This window comes from Vombatus ursinus, unplaced genomic scaffold (assembly GCF_900497805.2).
Source record: "Vombatus ursinus unplaced genomic scaffold, bare-nosed wombat genome assembly UNPS02014804.1, whole genome shotgun sequence".
Classification (NCBI taxonomy): Eukaryota; Metazoa; Chordata; class Mammalia; order Diprotodontia; family Vombatidae; genus Vombatus; species Vombatus ursinus.
Window position 1 is genome coordinate 8,698,964 of NW_020954582.1, and position 18,971 is coordinate 8,717,934.

Consider the following 18,971-nt stretch of genomic DNA (forward strand, 5'->3'; position numbering starts at 1 on the left):
GCAGCCCTCTCTGCTTTCCAGTGGCAGATGGTAACGTGGAGCTGCTGTCTGCTAGCCAGTGAGAGCCCAGCAGGTGGTAGCAGAGCACAGCTGGACAGCCCTGGGACCAGGGCATCCTTGCCAGCAGCGTCGGATTGATGGATGGCAAAGCGATGATAACAGGAGACCGAGTGCTCGGCTTAGAGCAGCCTGATGCGGCCCCAAAGGGAATCCGTGGTTCGACAGCGTCGGAGGTGTGAGTGGCCACGGACTCCCGGACCCCCGCTGTGGATTCCGAATGTTTGCCCTCTGAGGCTTGAACTGAGCTCTGTAGGCTGGAGGAGGAAACCGACGCCCAGGGAGCTCCACTGACCTTTCCAGGGGGCGGCTCTTTGAGGGAGGCTTGTGGGAAGGGCCACCCACCAGGGAGCCAAGTGGTCAGAGCACACACAAGAAGGAAGGGAGGAAGGAAACAGACTTTTATAAAGCTCCTTACAAATGTGATCTCCTTGGATTCTGGTAATGACCCTGGGAGATAAGTGTTATTGTCTGTAATTTACAGAGGAGGATACTGAGGCAAACAGAGGTGATTTGTCCAGGGTCACACAGCCACTGCCACATGTGTATATCTGTATACACTCACTTCCACACATGAGGCAGCTAGGCAGTGTGGTAGCTAATGTACTGCATTTGAAATCAGGAAGACCTGTGTTAGAGTCCTTCCTGAGACGCTTGCTTACTAGCTGTGTGACCCAAGTGGAGTCACCTTTCTTAGCTTCACTTTCCTCATCTGTAAAATGGGGGCAATAATAACAAACACCTCACAATGTTGTGAGGATCAAATGAGATGCTTTGTTCAAAGGGCTTTGCATACCTGGAGTGCTATGTAAATGGTAGTTGTTTTTATTAATTTCTATTACAGATACTGGTTGTCTCTCCAAGTTAAACACAAATCCCTTGAGTGGAGGGACTGCTTCATATTTGCCATTGTATCTCCAGTACCTAGCACCTAGTAGGTGCTTAATAAATGCTGCTGATTGATTGGATGGTCTTTGAGGTTCCTTTGTTCTAGTCTAGGTTCCCATGTGTCAGAGCTAATACCTGGACTAGGTCTTCCTTAGGGGAATACCAACCCTCTCCTTGGGCTGCCTTTCCAGGGGAAAATAGCATCATATAATCATGTGTGTTAGACCTGGGAAGGACCTTGGGAATCCTGTAGTTTAACTGCTTTATTTTTACAGATAAGGAAAACAAGACCCAAAGAAGTTTGATCTGTCTTTAATTTATATCATGGCAAAAATAGATCAGGGTCCATTTTTTGAAATAAAGACTTCCACCATTATAGTATGTGTGTGTAATAGATAATATATGCATCTATATAATATACATACATATATATTATATAGTTATTGGGGCATTTCCTCACACAACTCCAGAAAATGATCACTTATGAAAAAGTAATCCATACACAGATTTATGCTCCTGCTGAGTTACAGAGTTTAGAATGCCCCGGACCTTAAAGGTCTATAAGGTCTGACCTGTCCCATAGTAAGTACTTTTACCAGAAGCCCCTTCCACAGTGTCCAGGACAGACCCTATCTGGCCATGGCTGGAGCCAGTGCCTCCAATGGTGGATATCCAGGGCATTCGCTTCATTTTGGAATGCCTCTAATTGTAAGCGATCTTTTCCTTGCATTGAGTGAAAATACGTTGTTTGGCCCTTTCACTCATTTCTTTCTCTCTCTTTTTTCCCCAGGCTAAACACACTTTGTTTCTTAAACCCTTACTTATTTATTTCTAAACCTCTCTCAACCCTGGCTGCTCTCCTCTGGATACTTTCCCGGTTTCCATTGTCCTTCCAATAATGGTATTTGGAATTAGGCAAGGCAGTTCTGAAGTGGCCTGACCAGCCTGGAGCACAAGGAGGCCTTTTGTTTCCATGACCTGGACGCTGTTGTGCTATGAAGGCAGACTTTTCCCAGTGCTATCCATCTTCCCTCTTTATCAGTTTGTAAAGCGTAGGCGAAGTGTGACCATCGAGTAATGATTCTACAAACACATGCAAGAACATGGGAAGCTGGTAATGCCAGTGATGCTTTATTTAAATGTCACCAGGAAGAATGATCCCTGCTGAGAGGTCTGCTGCAGAAAGGAAATCTCCGATTATACTGAAGGTTTCAGAATGAATTCGAATCTCCAGACTTAGTATGATCCAGAGCAGAGAACATGATATAAATATATCTATCTATATAAATGTAGCTAGCTATATCTATGATCTAACATATCTACATATGATATATATTTGATCTAATGTATCCATATGTGATATATAGCTGTAGAGATATAGTTATGCATATATTGCTACAAATAGGCATATGGAAAAAGGAAACATTTTAGGAAGTATCTTAAACAAGTTATATACCAGGGATCGTGCTGGGTGCTGAGAACACAGACACAAAAATGAAATATTTCTTGCCTTCAAGAAGGTTACATTCCGTCAGAAGAATCAATGTGCATGCATATGTACATATGAAATTAATGCAAATTAAATAAAAGGTAATCTTTGTGGGTGCTTGCTTCGGCAACACATATACTAAAACTGGAATGACGCAGAGAAGAGCAGCATGGCCCCTGAGCAAGGAGGGCATGCACATTTATGAATATTTTTAGACAGCTGGGTGGCGCAGCAGATAGAACTCCAGGCCTGGAGTTAGGAAGACTCATCTTCCTGAGCTGAAATCTGGCCTTAGACACTTATTAGCTGTGTGACCCTGGGCAAGTTACTTAACCCTGTCTGCCTCAGTTTCCTCATCTATAAAATGAGCTGGAGAAGGAAATGGCAAATCACTCCAGTATCTCTGCCAAGAAAACCCCAGATGGGGTCATGAAGAGTCAGACATGACTGGATAAATGACTGAACTGAATATTTGTGGGAGAGTGGGCACTGACATTTGGAGGATTAGGAAAGGCCTCCTGGAATTGCATGTGAGCCAATAATTCCAAATCATTTCACATGAAATACCACCCTATGAAGTGTCCTGTACTGTGTTGGTGAGCCTCTTAATATCTCTATGTACAAGTCCCTAGGAAACAGATTTAAATGAGAAAATTCTAATTCTTTTGCAAAATACCAGGAAGAAGGGATAGAACCATGAGGAGGAAAGGATCCCTACTAGAGGCCTGGGGAGCAAAGGGTGTAGAACACAGGCCTTTCCTTCAGCCCCACTGGGACTGACTCTTCTGCCTCCAGCAGGACCTCGATGTCTCATGGTAGAGCTCAAGGCCAGACCGGGCCTTCCTTCCCACTTGGCCCCGTGACCATATTCTGTGCCCCTGAAACAAAGGCTGTGGCTCTGATTGGATGGGTTGGTCTCCACCACAGGTGCAGGGATGGAATTCTGCCAGTGTTTCCTCCCTTTCTTATTCTTCTTCTACAAGGTGGCAGGAGTCCTGGGCCTGGAGTCTTGAAGAGAGGCCTTGGGGCCTCCCTTCCAACACTTTGTAGCTGGTAGAGTCCTGGTAGTACCTGGAGCCTTGGCATCCTCTGGGCAGAGTCCTGGCAGTGCCCAGGACCTCAGCATCCTTATCGGCCAGGTCCGGCTGGTACCCCCTTTAGTGAGCACAGATGTGATGGTACTCCATAGAAAATTCTTTGCAAACTTCAAACACTTGCCATGGGCAAAGCAAGGGGTAAACGATTCTTTGTACTTCGAGAATCATTCAGAATTTCTAAACTCCTGGTTTCCTTCCCACGGGTGGATGGGCCCTTCTCAGAAGTCTTTTTTTAAAGTTAATTTCAGTTCTCTCTCTGAATATTGCTCCCCACCTCCTCAACTCGATCATTTCTTTGATTTCCTTCCTTAGAATTCCAATTCCTTTCCATTTTTAACAGCCATCACCAATATTTTGTGGCATCTTTAGATTCTCATTGGGCAGTCAGGTGGAGGGGTAGCTGGAGTATTGGACATCAGAGTCAAGATTTGAGTTCAACTGCTATCTTAAACACTCACCAGCCATGACCCTGGGCAAGACGATTAACCAGCCTCAGTGTCCTCGGTATCCCCAAAAATGGGGATAATAATAGCAACTATTTCTCTGGATTGTTATAAAATCAAATGGGATAATAGCTATAAAAATTCTTTGTACATTTTAAAGGCTGTATAGTTGTTAAATATTATTATCTTTGCTTGTGAGAATTAGGTCAACAAGGATGCTTCCTGACATGGTACCACACCTTTTTGAACCAACTTACTTCTTCCAGTTAACCTCATGATTTTCAGAAGGTTATTGGATGTTACAGCAGGATAGGAGCTTAGAGGTCATGAATTAGTCCTCCCAGGTTATAGATGAGGAAACTGATGGTCATAGAAGGTAACTGATTTGCCTGAGGTCACATGACCAGGACTTGAGAGGTAGAGTGGTGGGGTATAATAGTGGCAGTCTTAGAGTTGAATCTACCTCCTTTACTAGCTGTGTGACCCTGGGTAAGTCACTTAACCTCTATCTGCCTTGGTTTTGTCATCTGTCAAATGGGATAATAATTACACTTACTTTCCAAGGATGTTGAGTTAGTATTTGTAAAGCACCATGTAAGTGTTGCTATCATCATTATTATTATCTGCAAAATGGAACTAGTAATAGGACTGACTCCACAGGTTCTGTGAGGATCAAAAGAGATAAGAAACAGAATGCATTTTATAAGCCTTGAAGTCCTCCATGTTTATTAGCTCTTATTACTGTTGGGGCCAGGATTGGACAGTGAGTGCTGTGACCTCGGATCCAATGCACTTTCCGTTTCACCAGCAGAGGCAGAAGAATTTTCCCTTCCCTCGCTAGTAAGATTCCACACACACTGTTTGGGGCTGAGTTTGTCCACCATTCCGCGTTATGTCTCTTAGCAGCAGCATGGGCTGCCCGGCAGCTTGAATTGCTGCAAGACTTTGCTGGTCTGCTTGTCTATCCTGAATATGTCCTTCATTACAAGGCTTCCAGACTCGAGTCTACTCTTTGCCCTCCTGGCTTATTGTAGCATCTGTAGTCAACGTACAAAGGGTGATGATGGAATTGGTGGTGATGGGGGTGGGTGGGATACCTTGAATTGTACATGAGAAGCAACCTGTGTAACCAGAGTGGTACTAGGGGATGCTCCAATGAACATTTCCTGATTCTGGCCGTCCACACGGATAACTCAGTACTTGGTTGTTTCTGGGACTCCCTGGCTAATTCGTGCCCTGTGGTGGCTATGTGCTTTGGTGATAGTATAACGGGACTCTGGCCCACGGACAGAGTGGATCAGCTAACCCACTGATGAGCAAACTTCCCCAGAGGAGACTGCTTTTGGGAGAGTTGTGATGACATGGAATAGAAGAGCCTGGGGCCGGGGGGGACCATGGGCATGTGTAAGCTTTTGGTAATGGGTTCTGGTCTGGGGTGAGGAGGGGCCATTTTCTATTGGCTGCTCAGTTGTAACTGGGGACATCCTTCAAAAATTGAATCGGCTTCATCCTAGGTTCGTCACCTCTCTGTCTTCAGCTGGGCTCTTGGGGGATCTCATTTGACACTTTGCTTGTGGCATCTGGTGAGAGATAATGCTGTGAGCAGAGAGGCCTCAGGACCTCCTCTCCCCGACCCCCACCACATGGTCATTGGTCCTTGGTCTCTGAATTCATTCTTTTCTGATGCAGGTGAAGAAGACGTTTAATCTAGAGGTCAGGGAAGTGAGCCGTGGGAATCCCAGAGTCAGACTCCAGGCCTTATTTTGAATCCAAGGCAGCAACAATGTCCAGAGAGACCCTTTAGAAGTGACCTTCAGGACCCAGCTGAGGGTAGCTGAGACAAGCGCTCATCCTGAAGTCACTGGATGTGAACTTGGTGGTACCAATGCGGGAACTATGGTAAAAGTGAGTTTGCTTTCTCTCTCCAGAGACTAAGGGGAGAGTTATGTCCCACAGGTATTTCTTTAGTCTTCTTTACTTTAGTCTTACTATATCTTTAAAGTAAAGATCCCTTTGTACCAACTAATTGTTGTTATGTGGTTACTTGGAACTGGGGCACTTGTCACTGGTGGCTGACATTGGTGGGGGACACAGCTGGTGGGTGCTTGAGCCAATAGCAGTAGACACCCCTAAATCCCTGAGGGCACCCTAGAACCCTGAATGGGGAGATGTAGTCAGCCTGGTATGAGGAGGCAAATCCTGGGTGGTCCCTTAGTTCTTCCCCAACTCTTCCTCTCCACCCTCTGAAAGCAGGGGAAGGGATGGGGCCACGTTAGTTATGAAGCAAAAACAGCTTTAGACTCACTTAGTTCTGACCTGGTGGTGTCGCCTGACTCTGGGACCTCCCCTGAAGGAGCAGGAAAGGCAACTGGTCCCTTGCCCCACTCCTGTCCCTATGCTGCTATGAGCACACCATGGCTAGCGTCCAGGCCCTGCCTTATGAAAGCAGGATCCTGGGTTTGGGGCTGCCTCTTTTGAGTGTCCTTTCCTGCACAGGTGAACAATCATCACACCCAAGGTGGACACATCAGTTCTCTTCTCTTGAGCACTTTGCCCCCCTATCCTGACTACTGAACTACTCCTTCTAAACATCAGCCTTGGATCACTCCCACCAGCCACTGCTTCTGTTCAGCCCCTGAGCAAGGATGGAGAAAATCATGAAAGTGCGATGTTTGGGTCCACTACAATTTGTGCTACAAAAATCTCCACTGGGTCCTCCCTGAGTGAGGCAAGGGAATCCTTTTGCCCTTCCCTAATTAACTTACCATCCCACTCACCATAGCAACTCTTCCAAACCTTTATGTTCCTTCTCAAAGCTCCCATGGCTTGTACCTCCTCCCACTCCAACTCAGCTGAAAACCTGGCATCATATTTCACTGAAAAAAATTGAGGCCATTCCCTGAGAGCTCCCTCTTCTCCCTTTCCTCTCATTTCACATCACTCAGGTGCCTTCCTTCATTTACTGTTCCTGCACTATTATCTCCCAGGAAGAGGCAGCCCTTCTCCTTTCTGAGGCAACCCCTACGTACAGATGATCCCAATTCCGTGGTACGTTCAGTGTTGAAGTCTGCCCACTCTGTCATTCCTATTCTCCCATTTCTCCTTGACCTCAGGCTGCTTCTCTACTGCCTACAAATATGTTTGTGTCTCCCTTATTCGATTCATCCACGCCCATTAGCTATCTTCATATATCTCTTCTCCTTTTCATTGCCAAACCCTTATAGAAGGCCATCTATAACTGGTGCCTTCATTTCCCTCGAGGCCTTACCCTCTTCCTAACTCTCTACAGTTTGGTTTTCAATCTCATCCCAAACTGAAATGGCTCTCTCTCCAAAGTGACCAAGAATTTCTTTATATATATATAATAGAAGAGGGAGAGGAGAGGGCCCAGGACAGACCCTTCAAGGACATCCATGATTAGTGGATGTGACTCAAATGAAGATCCAGCAATAGAGAATGTGAAGGAGTAGTCAGAGGGTAGAAGGAGAACCAGGAAAGAGTAAGGTTGTGGAACCTAGACAGAAGAGAGTGTTAAGGAGAAAAGGATCCCAGGACACATCAAGTGCTGCAGAAAGGTCAAGAAGGATGAGGATTGACAAAGGGCCATTCAGTTTGGCAGTGAAGAGATCCTTGGTCACTTTGGAGACAGCCGTTAATGAGTGCTGGGCATTTGTGGGAGGAGAATAACAAACAAAAGGGTATAAAAATAATAATAGCTAACGTTCCTATGGTGCCTGCTATATACTGGACACTGTGCTGAGTACTTCACAAATATTACCTCAGTACATCCTCACTACAGCCTTGGGAGGTGGGTGCTAATATTATCCCCATTTTATAGTTGGGGAAACTGAGGCAAATAGAGATTAAGTGACTCGCTTAAGATCACACAGCTAAATAAGTTTCTGATGTTGGATTTGAACCCATCTTACTGATTCTGAGCCCAGCCTAGCTGCCTCAAAAAGGGAATCTAACCTCTGCCCACCCCTGTTCCCCCATTAGAGGCCAGGTTTGAACCCAATATGGGCAATGTACATGAGTCCAGAGCAGAGGAGTCCCTTGGAAAGGCAGCAGGCGTAATGCCCCATACTCTTGGACCCATAAGTTGTCTTTAATGTTAGAACGATCTCTCTTAGACTCCCATGGAACCCTTGGGCATAACATCGCTGGGGCAGACAATTATATCCCAAGGCGCTGATTGAGTGAGATGGCTGTGAGTGGCTGAGCCTGCATCCAAGACCTTTTAAAGGTCATGGGAACAGAGAGGTGCTGCAGGCCGAAGGATGGGCCAGGCCTGTCCTGATTTTTCAAAAAGCGAGTGTGGAGGATACAAATCACAGACCAGCAAGTTCCATTGAGATTTTGGGCAGCATTCAGGAGTTTACATGGAAACTCTGCTTAATTGGAAAGCATTAGATGAATGGAGGAATTGCTTTAATTACTAGGCTTGAAAAAAGAAAACATTCACAGAAATAACCTCGAGCTGCTAGCTTTTTAAAAAATTTTCATTTTGAGTCACTTGAACAATCCACATTCCTTTCTCACTTTGTTTCTCTGAATGTTATTCTGATCCCCATTCCCAAGCTGCTTCCATTTCCAACTTTATTTTGAAACGACCATTTCAGTTTGAACTGTTTTGTGCCTTCTCTCTCAGAAGGAAGTGGAAACATTTTTCTCTCTTCTATTTCTCTGTCTTCATTTCTGCTCGTTTTGCCTTCAAAGTCATTTTCTTTCCAGATTTTTTTCTCTCTCCTAACTTTAGACTCTTTGTTCATCCGCAAAAGGCCGGTAGCACTTTCAGATGGCAGCCAGGATTCTGTGATCTTCCGTTTGAAAATGCCACTTGATACCCTCCGCCACTGATGGATGCCAGTAGTGGCTTTTCTTCCTGGCAATGTGTTAATAGTCATTATTCCTACATAAAAGTAAAATTGGATTCCATTCGGTAATCAAATTTAGGTGTAAATTAAGTCAGATGTATTCATTTTCAACTGTCCTTTAATAGAACATCACTTAGGAGAGAAATTTCAGATGGTCATTAGTCAGTTCGTCTTTTTTTTTTTTTTTTTTACTTTTTATGAATATCCTTTGGGCCCACAAATGAGTCTGTTAAAACACAGGTGTGGCAATTTTCACTCAGAGGTAAAAAAGGTCTTAAAAAAAGGAGTCTGATGAGCTATTAGAATCTCATAATGGGAAATGCAATAAAAAATTTCGACAATGAAAAATGCTTACAAGGGGAAGGAGTGAAAATAGGGCCCTTAATGAAAACTTGTTTCAGTTGAAGAAATACCAACCAAAAAACTCTGAATTATAATTGCATTTTAAAAAAAAAACCTGGCTCACATTTACATAAAATGATTGTGACTTCAAGTAACTTGTATGTTGGGGGTCTGCCTGCCATGACATTCTGAAAAATACATAAGGAGTTAGCTTCTGGCTCTTTGCAGCACAGGATGGGATGGGGGGTGGCAATAAGTTACGACTCCCCTTAGTTTCTGCCAGGCGGGACAATAGTAGGCAGGTGGGAGTGAGTCAAGTGACTGGATCCAGGAGCTGACTTTCCCTTGTTAATAGAAAAGGAATCCTTTGATTAGGAACTGACTCATCCCTTAAAAAGGGAAGGCGCCCTCTCCTGACTCTTGGAGTTGGGAAGGCAAACTTCTGGTTGCTTCCAGTACTCAGAACAGACCTGGATCTAATCCTAATAGTAATTAAGTGCATAGAACGCAAAGTTCTCACAGTACGAGGACCGAGTAGAAGACAACCTCAAGTGGAGATAAGAAGCATATTTATCAGGACGATGACACCCTGTCTGCTACTAGAGTTGTTCCAAAGTTGTTCTTAATGAGTCTATAGAAGATGAGTTTCTAACCCAACACTTTCACTCAATGACAAATACAAATTATTTTTACCTGCTGTGCAATAATTCATTGAATATTCACCCAAAAGGAGCAGTAATAGGTTAGTGACTTGTCCTAGAACTGTGTGCATCTGAACTCCATTGAAAATAAAGATAAAAAGAGTGGAGTGATAACAATAATAATATAATTAAGGCAATAAAAATGCCTGGCACTTATGTAACCAGGGACTGCATTTAGAACCTGTGTGGACATACATATTTTATGGGGGCACACCCACGCACTCCTCATGTGTATCTGCCAAGCATTTTACAGAGCTCCTCATTTGGCCGGCACCACAACCTGCAAGGTTAATTCTTCAGTGCTACGTATTTTTACTCCCATATTATCTTTTTTTTTTTTTGGTGAGGCAATTGGGGTTAAGTGACTTGCCCAGAGTCACACAGCTAGTAAGTGTTATGTGTCTGAGGCTGGATTTGAACTCAGGTCCTCCTGACTTTAGGGCCAATGCTCTATTCACTGTGCCACCTCGCTGCCCCCATTCCCATATTACTGATGAGAAAACTGAGACTATTAGAAATTAAGTGATTTGCTTATAGTTACAGAGCTATTAACTATGTGAGTTGTGATTTGAAATTGGATCCTGCTAATTTCTAAGTGCTAAGTCAACAAGTTAAGTCAATAATCAATAAACACTTATTAAGCACCTACTATGTGCCAGGCACTGTAGTAAGCACTCTGTCATGCCATGTGACCTTTAGCAAGAAGGAACATGACAAATGTAGGCTTTGGACTCTGTGACCTTCCAGCTTGACTTTTTCTAGACAGTAAAAATAGGGGCATATGAATGAAATAGTGGGTGAACCTTCAAGTTTCTTCTTGCCTTTCCTTTCTCTCCTCTTCCTGGTAGGAAAGGGAAGTTGAAAAGGAGGGGAAGGTGGGGGACAAAGGTAAGTTTAGGAGGTAGCAGCAAGGATTGAAGGGGAATGGAGACTGCCTGGGCCTCTGCCCAGAATGGAAGTCACCAATGGAGTAAGGGGTGGTTCTCACGAAGCAACGTTCCACATTTAGAAGGCCCCAGGGTAGCTGGACATTCCAAGGTGAGGAGGCCCCAGGTGCTGAGGGAAGTTCCCAGGAGACAGTATGGTTTGGAAGTCTGGGAGCCAGTAGTAGGTCTGGGAGTGAGGAGATAGGGATATCGACATGTGTGTGGGCATGGCGGTGAAGAGCTCTAGCCCTGGAATGATAGTCCGACTGAGAAGAGACCGATGCCAAGTGCTGGGGTGGAGGTGGGGGTTATCTTTCCGGCCTTCTTTTCTCATTCAGCACCGATCACCATTTCAAGTAATCAGGCTGAGCGAACACTGAATGCTGGGGTAAAGTGGCTATTTTGGCAGACATCCATTTAATTTATCATCAAACAAACACAGGTGCTTCAATAGGAAACGTTTCCCATTTGGATTAGGTTATTTTCATCATTACTGCAGAAGGAAGAACGCCTATGATTTTTATACAGTGGGGACAGAATGTTATAATTTGCAAATCTTTTCAAATGAGAAGTTGTCACTGCGCTTGTGATCAGAATGTTTGATGGTGATATGCTGAAGTTATCTTTCCCACTCTCCAGCAGGCCAACAGAATATTACTTTTAAAATATGCTTTCATTTGATTCCTTACAATGAAAAGAGTGGAAGGAATTGATGGCTCATTTCTTAGAGGACAATTTCTTTTCTCCCAGAAGAATATTAGTTCACTATTCTTATTTTTTGTCAGAATGCTTATTTGTGAACCTAAGGCTAAAAAGGTGATATGCACATTAAAATGCCTTTGCTTTCTTATCTTTGCAATCAAAGAGGTGCTCTTGGTGATTTCTAAGCTTCCTTCCTGGTAGATTATTCCATGCTTATTACTGCCTATATGATCTCGAGACAGTCATTTCATTTCACTTCAATGTCCATTTGTTTTTGAGTCTTCATTCCAAATTTTAAGTGTGGACCTAATCTTATCCTATTTGTTGGTAATAAGCTGATGAATATTATTACATTCTCTTTCTTATAACATTTTTCTAAGCTTCTTTGAAAATCTTATTTAAAAGACATAATCTCTACCCAGTCCTTGAATGAGCTCTGGTCTCCCATCCCCAACTGCTGGGGAGATCTCTGGGTGATGTGCTGTATTCTTCTCGAACTCCACATGTTCAGATGAACTCATGCTCTCTGTCTTCCCACCTTGACCCTCCAAACAACAACCACAACAACATGAAATCCAGCAGAAGCTTTATATAAATTTCCCTGTTTCTGTTGAGGGCACCACCATGTTTTCTTGGATCACTCCTACCAAATGCTGCCTTTGTTCCTACACACCTGCTGCTGAATGAAGTGGAGAAAATCCAGAAACTGTATTGACTGAATCCACTACAAATTTATGATGCATAACCCCAACTAGGCTTTCACTATGGCAAGGCAATCCTTTCTTATCTTCTGAAATATCTCACTTACCATAGGGCCTTTTCTAAAACTTTTCTTCCCTCCTCCAATCTCCCATGGTTTCCCATTCCCTACTCTGCAGAGAATCTTGCCTCATATTTCACTGAAAAGTTTAGGTGATTTGTTGAGAGCTGCCTCTGCTCCCCTCATCCTCCTCATCTTATATCACTCTGCCACTATCTTCTCCTTCATCCCTGTCTCAAATGAAGAGATGGCCCTTCTTACCAAGACAAACCTCTCTAAATGCACAGGTCATCCCCTTGCATCCTCTTTTCTCCGGCAGATGGGCTCCTCTGTCATCCCCAACCTCTCATTTAGCTTCAATTGCTTATTTGCTGACTGCCTACAAACATGTCCACATCTCCCCCATCCACAAACGAACCCTAACATCTTGATTCAGCTGCTTCTTCTCCTCTCACTCTCTTCTTAACTCTCTGCAGCCTGGCTTCCAACCTCATAGTTCAACTGATCCTACTCTTTCCAAGTTAGTAATGGTCTCCTAAGTTGCCAACTTGAATGGCCTTTTCCCAAATCTTACCCCTCTTGACCTCTCTGTAGCTTTGAGACTGTCACCTCCTTCTCCTTGGTTCTCTTCTCACTAAATTTTAACAACACTGCTCTTCTCAAGCTCTCCTTTTAGATGGCTTACCACTCCTTAATCTACTTTGCCGGATCTCCATCCAGGTTACCCCTGCTAAAGGCAGCCATCTCCCAGCACTCTGTTCTGAACCTTCTTCATTCTCTATACATTTTTGGTTGGCTTCAATGGCTCTAAAATCACCTCTATGCTGCTGATTCTCAGATCTACTTAGCCAGCTCTAACCTTTCTCTTAACCTCCAGACTCCCGGTTAACTCCCTGTTAGACATCTCAAATTGGATGTCCCATAGATATCTTAAACTTAGCATGTCAAAAACTGGACTCATTATTTTTCTTTCCAAACCCATCCCCTTTCTGAACTTCCCTATGTCTGTTGAGGGTACTTCTGTCCTCCCAGGTTCCCAGGCTAACAACATAGGTGTATCATCCTCAACTTTTCATTCTTTCCCATCCTCCTCCCACACAGCCAACCTGTCTCCAAGTCTTGTAGATTTTTAGCTTCATAATGTCCCTCATAAATACCCCATTCTCTCCTGTGACAGCGCCACTTTGTGCAAGGCCTTGTCACTTTAGGCCTGGACAATTTAACAGCTACTCTGCTGGCCAACTCTCTCCCAACTCCAGACCATCCTCCATTCAGCCATCACAGTGATTTTTCCAAAGCACAGGTCTGACTATGTCAGATAAATTTTGATAAACTCCAGGGGCTCCCTACGACCTTCTGAATCAAATATAAAATCTCCGTTTGGCATCCAAAGTCCTTCACAATATAGCTTCCTCTATCTTTTCAGCCTTCTTATACCATTTTATCCCACCCATTCTGAGATCCAGTGACACTGGCCTTTTTGCTCTTCCTCTCACAAGACCCTGAATCTCCTGACTCCAGGCATTTTCTCTGGCTGTCTCCCATGCCTGGAATGCACTCTCTCCTCATCTCTGCCTCCTGGCTTCTTTCAAATCCTAGCTGAAATCTATCCATCTGCAGGAAACCTTTGTTGATCCCCCTTAATTGAGTGCCTTCCCTTGATTATCTCCAGTTTGTCCTGTCTAGATCTTATTTGTATGTAGCTGTCTACATGTTATCTCTCCATCAGACTCTGAATTCCTTGGGGTGAGGGGCAGGCTTTTGCCTTTATATTCCCCATGCTTAGCACAGTGTCTGGCACATAGCGGAGGCTCAATAAATGCTTATTGATCGACTGACCCAGATCTGCAAACTCAGCATCATCTTGAACTCCTCACTCGCCTTTCATCCTCATCTCCAATCAGTTGCCAAAGGTGGTCAAATCCATCTTCCCAGAATCTCTCACATCCATCCTGTCCTCTCCTCTCCTGCAGCCATTAACTCGGTTCAGGCTCACTCCTTAACAGGATAATTCAATAGTCTCCTCATTAGTATTTCTGTTTTTCCCTCCCCCTTCTTTGATCTATATTCTATTCCACGGCCAAACCAATCTTCCAAAAAACCCGGGTTTGACCATGTCACTCTCCTGTCCCTGAATCTTCAGTGACTCTAACTGCCTTTTGGAAACTTCTCTCCTGGGTATTTAGAGACCTAAAAGTGGCTTCAGCTTACCTTGGCAGACTTATCTCACCTTGTTTTCCTCTACACATTTTTTATTCCAGTCAAATCTGCTTGTTTGCTATTCCCTTTGCATGACAATCTCCCTGTCTCTCTGTTTCTCTCTGCCTCTCTGTCTCTGTCACTGTCTTGTTCTCTCGTTCTCTCAGTGTCTCTCTCTCTCTCTCTCTCTCTCTCTCCATGCTTTTTTGTAGTCTGTCTTCAAGACCCAGTGGAGGTGCTGCCTTCTATAAGAAGATTTTCTCCTTCCTCCTAGTTATTAGTGCTCACTCATTCTCAAATCAAGGCATCTAAGTGGTGCAGTGGATAGAGTACCAGGCCTGGAGTCAGGAAGACCTGAGTTCAAATCTGCCCTCAGACACTTACTAGCTCTGTGACCCTGGGGCAAGTCACTTAACCCTGTTTGCCTCAATTTCCTCATCTGTAAAATGAAATGGAGAAGGAAATGGTCAAGCACTCTAGTATTTTTGCCAAGAAAGCTCCATATGGGGCTTTAAGAGTTAGACATGCAGCCTTGGAGTCAGGAGGAACTGAATTCAAATCTAACTTCAGATACTTGACACTTACTAGCTGTATGACCTTGGGCAAGTCACTTAACCCCAAATTGCCTCACCAAAAAATAATTAATTAATTAAAAAAAGATTCGGATGTGATTAAAAAATAGCCGAGTGAATGCTGTGAGAAGTGAAGAATATGATGAATAAAGAGGAGCACGGAAAATCTTTCATGAACTGATAAAAGTGAAGTAAGCAAATAATGGAAAACAATATACACACCTGCTGAAATGTAAATGCAAAGAACAACCACCACAAAGCAAAAGAAAATGAATGATGCAAAATTACAGAGTTCAAACTTGAGCTAAAGGAAGAGATAAAATCTCCTTTGGCTCCTTTGCAGAGGTGATAGTCCACGGGTGTGCAACATCAAATACAACATCAGGCTTATTTGTTTCTTTTTTCCCCCCGATGCACTGATTTGTTTTGTTGAATTAAAAAGAAAACATTGTTATAAGGGATAGCTCTCTGGCAGTGGTGAGAGGGAATTATTCAAGGGAAATCTAGGCTATATAAAAACCAAGGTATCAATAAAAGCTATCACTAAAATTATAAAACTAGCCCTATTGTCCCATATATGACAACACTTCCTCAATTCAATTCATTTTGATTCAACAAATATTATTAAACTCCTATTGTGTATATGACACTGTGAGGAGACCAAAAGGGAAATGATGCAGATTTTGACCTCAAGAAACTTGTAATACAATAGACAACTGGGGCAGGGTTGTTTTGAACATTGCAAGTTATTAGAAAAAATAATAACAGATTTATCTAGAGGAACAAGAGGTCAAGAATAGCAAGGGAATTAATGAAAAATATGCAAAGGACAGTGGCCCGCCATACCAGGTCTAAAGCTATATCATAAAGCAGCAATCATCAAAACTACTTGGTACTCGCTAAGAAATAAAGCGGTGGATCAGTGGAATAGGTTAGGTACATAAGACGGTAGCAAATGACTATAGTAATCAACTGTTTGATAAACCAAAAGACTCCAGGTTCTGGGATAAAAACTCACTATTTGACAAAGACTTCTGGGAAAAATAGTATGGCAGAAACTAGGCATAGACCAACATCTCACACTCCATACCAAGGTAAGGTCAAAACCAGGTACATGATTTAGACATAAAGAGTGATACCATAAGCAAAGTAAGAGAGCGAGAATGGTTTACTTGTCAGATCTATGGAGAAGGGAAGAATTTATGACCAAAGAAGAGATAGAGAACATTATGAAGTGCAAGATGGATCATTTTGATTACATTCAATTAAAAAGTTTTTGCACAAACAAAACCAACGCAACCAAGAAGAGAAGGAAAGCAGAAAGAGGGGAAACAATTTTTACCGCAAATGTTTCCAATAACGTCCTCATTTCTCAAATATATAGGGAACTGAGTCAAATTTATAAGAATACAAGTCATTCCCCAGTTGATAAGCGGTCAAAGGGTATGAATGGATAGTTTTCAGATGAAGAAATAAAAGTTATCGATAGTCATGAAAAAATGCTTCAAATCACTATTGATTAGACAAATGCAAATTAAAACAACTCCGAGGTACCACTTCACACCTATCAGATTGGCTAATATGATGGAAAAGGAAAATGATAAATGCTGGAGATGTGGGAAAATTGGGACACTAATGCATTGTTGATGGAGATGTGAAATGATCCAACCATTCTGGAGAGCAATATGGAACTATGCTCAAAGGCAATCAAACAGTGCATATCATTTGACCCAGGAATGCCAGTACCAGGTCTGTATCCCAAAGAGAGCATAAAAAGGGGGAAAGGACGTACATGTACAAAAATATTTGTAGCAGCTCTATTTGTGGTGGCAAAGAATTGGGGAGTGGTTGAACAAGTTGTGGTATATGAATGTAATGAAAACCATTGTGCTATAAGAAATGATGAGCAGGCGGACTTTAGAAAAACCTGGAAAGACTTATACGAACTGATGAAAAGTGAAGTGAGCAGAACTAGGAAAACATTATACACAGTAACAGTAACACTGTGCAATGATCAACTATGATAGATTTAGCTCTTCCCAGCAATACAGTGATCCAAGATAATTCCAAAAGACTCATGATGGAAAATGCTATCCATAATGAGAGAAAGAACTGATGGACTGAAGCATACTATTTTCGCTGTTTTTGATGGCTTTTCCCTTTTGTTCTGATTCTTCTTTCACAAAATGACTATTGTGGAAATATGTTTGTATGATTGCACATGTATAACCTAGATCAGATTACTTGCCATCTTGAGGAGGGAGCAGAGAAGGGAGGTAGGGAGAAAAATTTGTAACTCAAAATCTTATAAAAATGAATGTTGGAAGCTATCTTTATATGTAATTGGAAAAAAATAAAATAATAGTTGCAAAAAAAAAGAAAAAGAAAATTGTAAGCTATGGATCAGCATATCCTCAAGCTTTCAATATGAGAATCATATGTTCCAGTCATAAACACAGTGACCAGATGACAACTTGATAACATGTGCCTGGAGACAGGTAAAAGCCCATGCCATTTATAACAATTATCTGCATATTATCATGGAGAAGACTTCCATCACCAGATTTTAGTCTAGTGACTTGGAGGTAAATCAAATGAGTAACAGCATCAGAATAAATCACATGAGGGATACTACACTTGGGCTTAGAAATCAACACATGCCTAAAACATATTGGCATGACTGATAAAGAGATACGGTGGAAATCTCACCTAATGCTTTTAGGGACCTGCACTTGGGGTCTAAAGGAATGAGTGGAAGCGTGGTGACTGTCTTCAGTGGTGTAAAGGACTATCCCGAGGAAGAGTGTTTGGTCCCAGAGAGCAGAAGTGAGAGCAATCAGTGGAAGATGCTGAGAGGCAGATTCCAGCCCAGGATAAGGAAAAAACTTCCCCACCAATCAGAGTGGTTCCAAATAGAAGGGTTGCCTCAGGAAGTAGTGAATTCCCCTTCATTTGAGGATTTAGAATGGAAGCTGCACAGCCACTTGTCAAGGAGGTTATAGACCATGAGTGTTTAACATTTTTTGGGTCAGGGACCCCCTTTGGCAGTCTGGCAAAGTCCATGCAGCTTTCTTCAGAATCATATTTTAAAGTACCAAAAATACAGAGGATTACAAAAGAAATCAATTACATCAAATACAGTTATCAAAATATATTTATAGCATTTAGCACAGTGCCTAGCATATAGCAGGTGTTTAATAAATATTGACTGACTAACTTTAAATATTAAGCACATGCAAGTCCACAGATCACAAGTTAAGAACTGCTGCAGAAGAGGTGTCCTTGTTGAGGTGGAGGTTGGTTGAGATGAACCCTTGACGTGCCTCTCAGCTCTTGAAATTCTGTGATTCAAGTAAACAAGCATTTACTAAGAACACACTATGTGCCAGGAACTATAAGGCACTTAAGACCCAAAGACAAAACAAAATAGTATACATTATAAAGGTCAGGAAGAAGGGATACGATCCCTAGTCCTAGCTCGGCTGATAGAATCACAGAATGCCGTCACATATAACGAAGTCTCAACGTGTAAGCGAGATGCATCTTTGCTCTATTGTCCCTTCATGAGGTACGATCCTCTTTGATCAATCAAGAAAGGAACTGGATTGACTTAACAAACAAGCTAGCCATGGCTCTGGGGACTTTAAATAGCTCAAGGAATTTCGGCAATCTGAGTTCCAGTTTGGTAGTTGGATATGACGATGGAAGGAAACACCTGTGTTTGAACCAGAGCATTGCAAGGGGGTTAGGTTTGGGGAGGGAAAGTTCTCTCCTTTCCCTCTTGCATATCATCAGAGCAACTGGTTACCACTCAAGTTACCTCCTTGTTAAGGCCTGTTGGCAATGCAGTATTTTTGGGGTGGAGAGGCTGAGGGGGTCTTGGGTTGCCATCGAAGGTCACATTCTCCTTTGGCACAG

The 18,971-nt window shown here is 42.9% G+C and overlaps 1 protein-coding gene and 1 pseudogene across 5 annotated transcripts in view; one reads left to right on the forward strand and one right to left on the reverse strand.

Annotated features, from left to right (window-relative positions):
- Positions 1 to 18,971, reverse strand: part of LRRC7 (leucine rich repeat containing 7) — a 589,282-nt gene that overhangs the window by 207,720 nt on the left and 362,591 nt on the right. The window lies entirely within an intron of this gene.
- On the forward strand, positions 2,549 to 2,647 carry LOC114051698 (annotated as a pseudogene).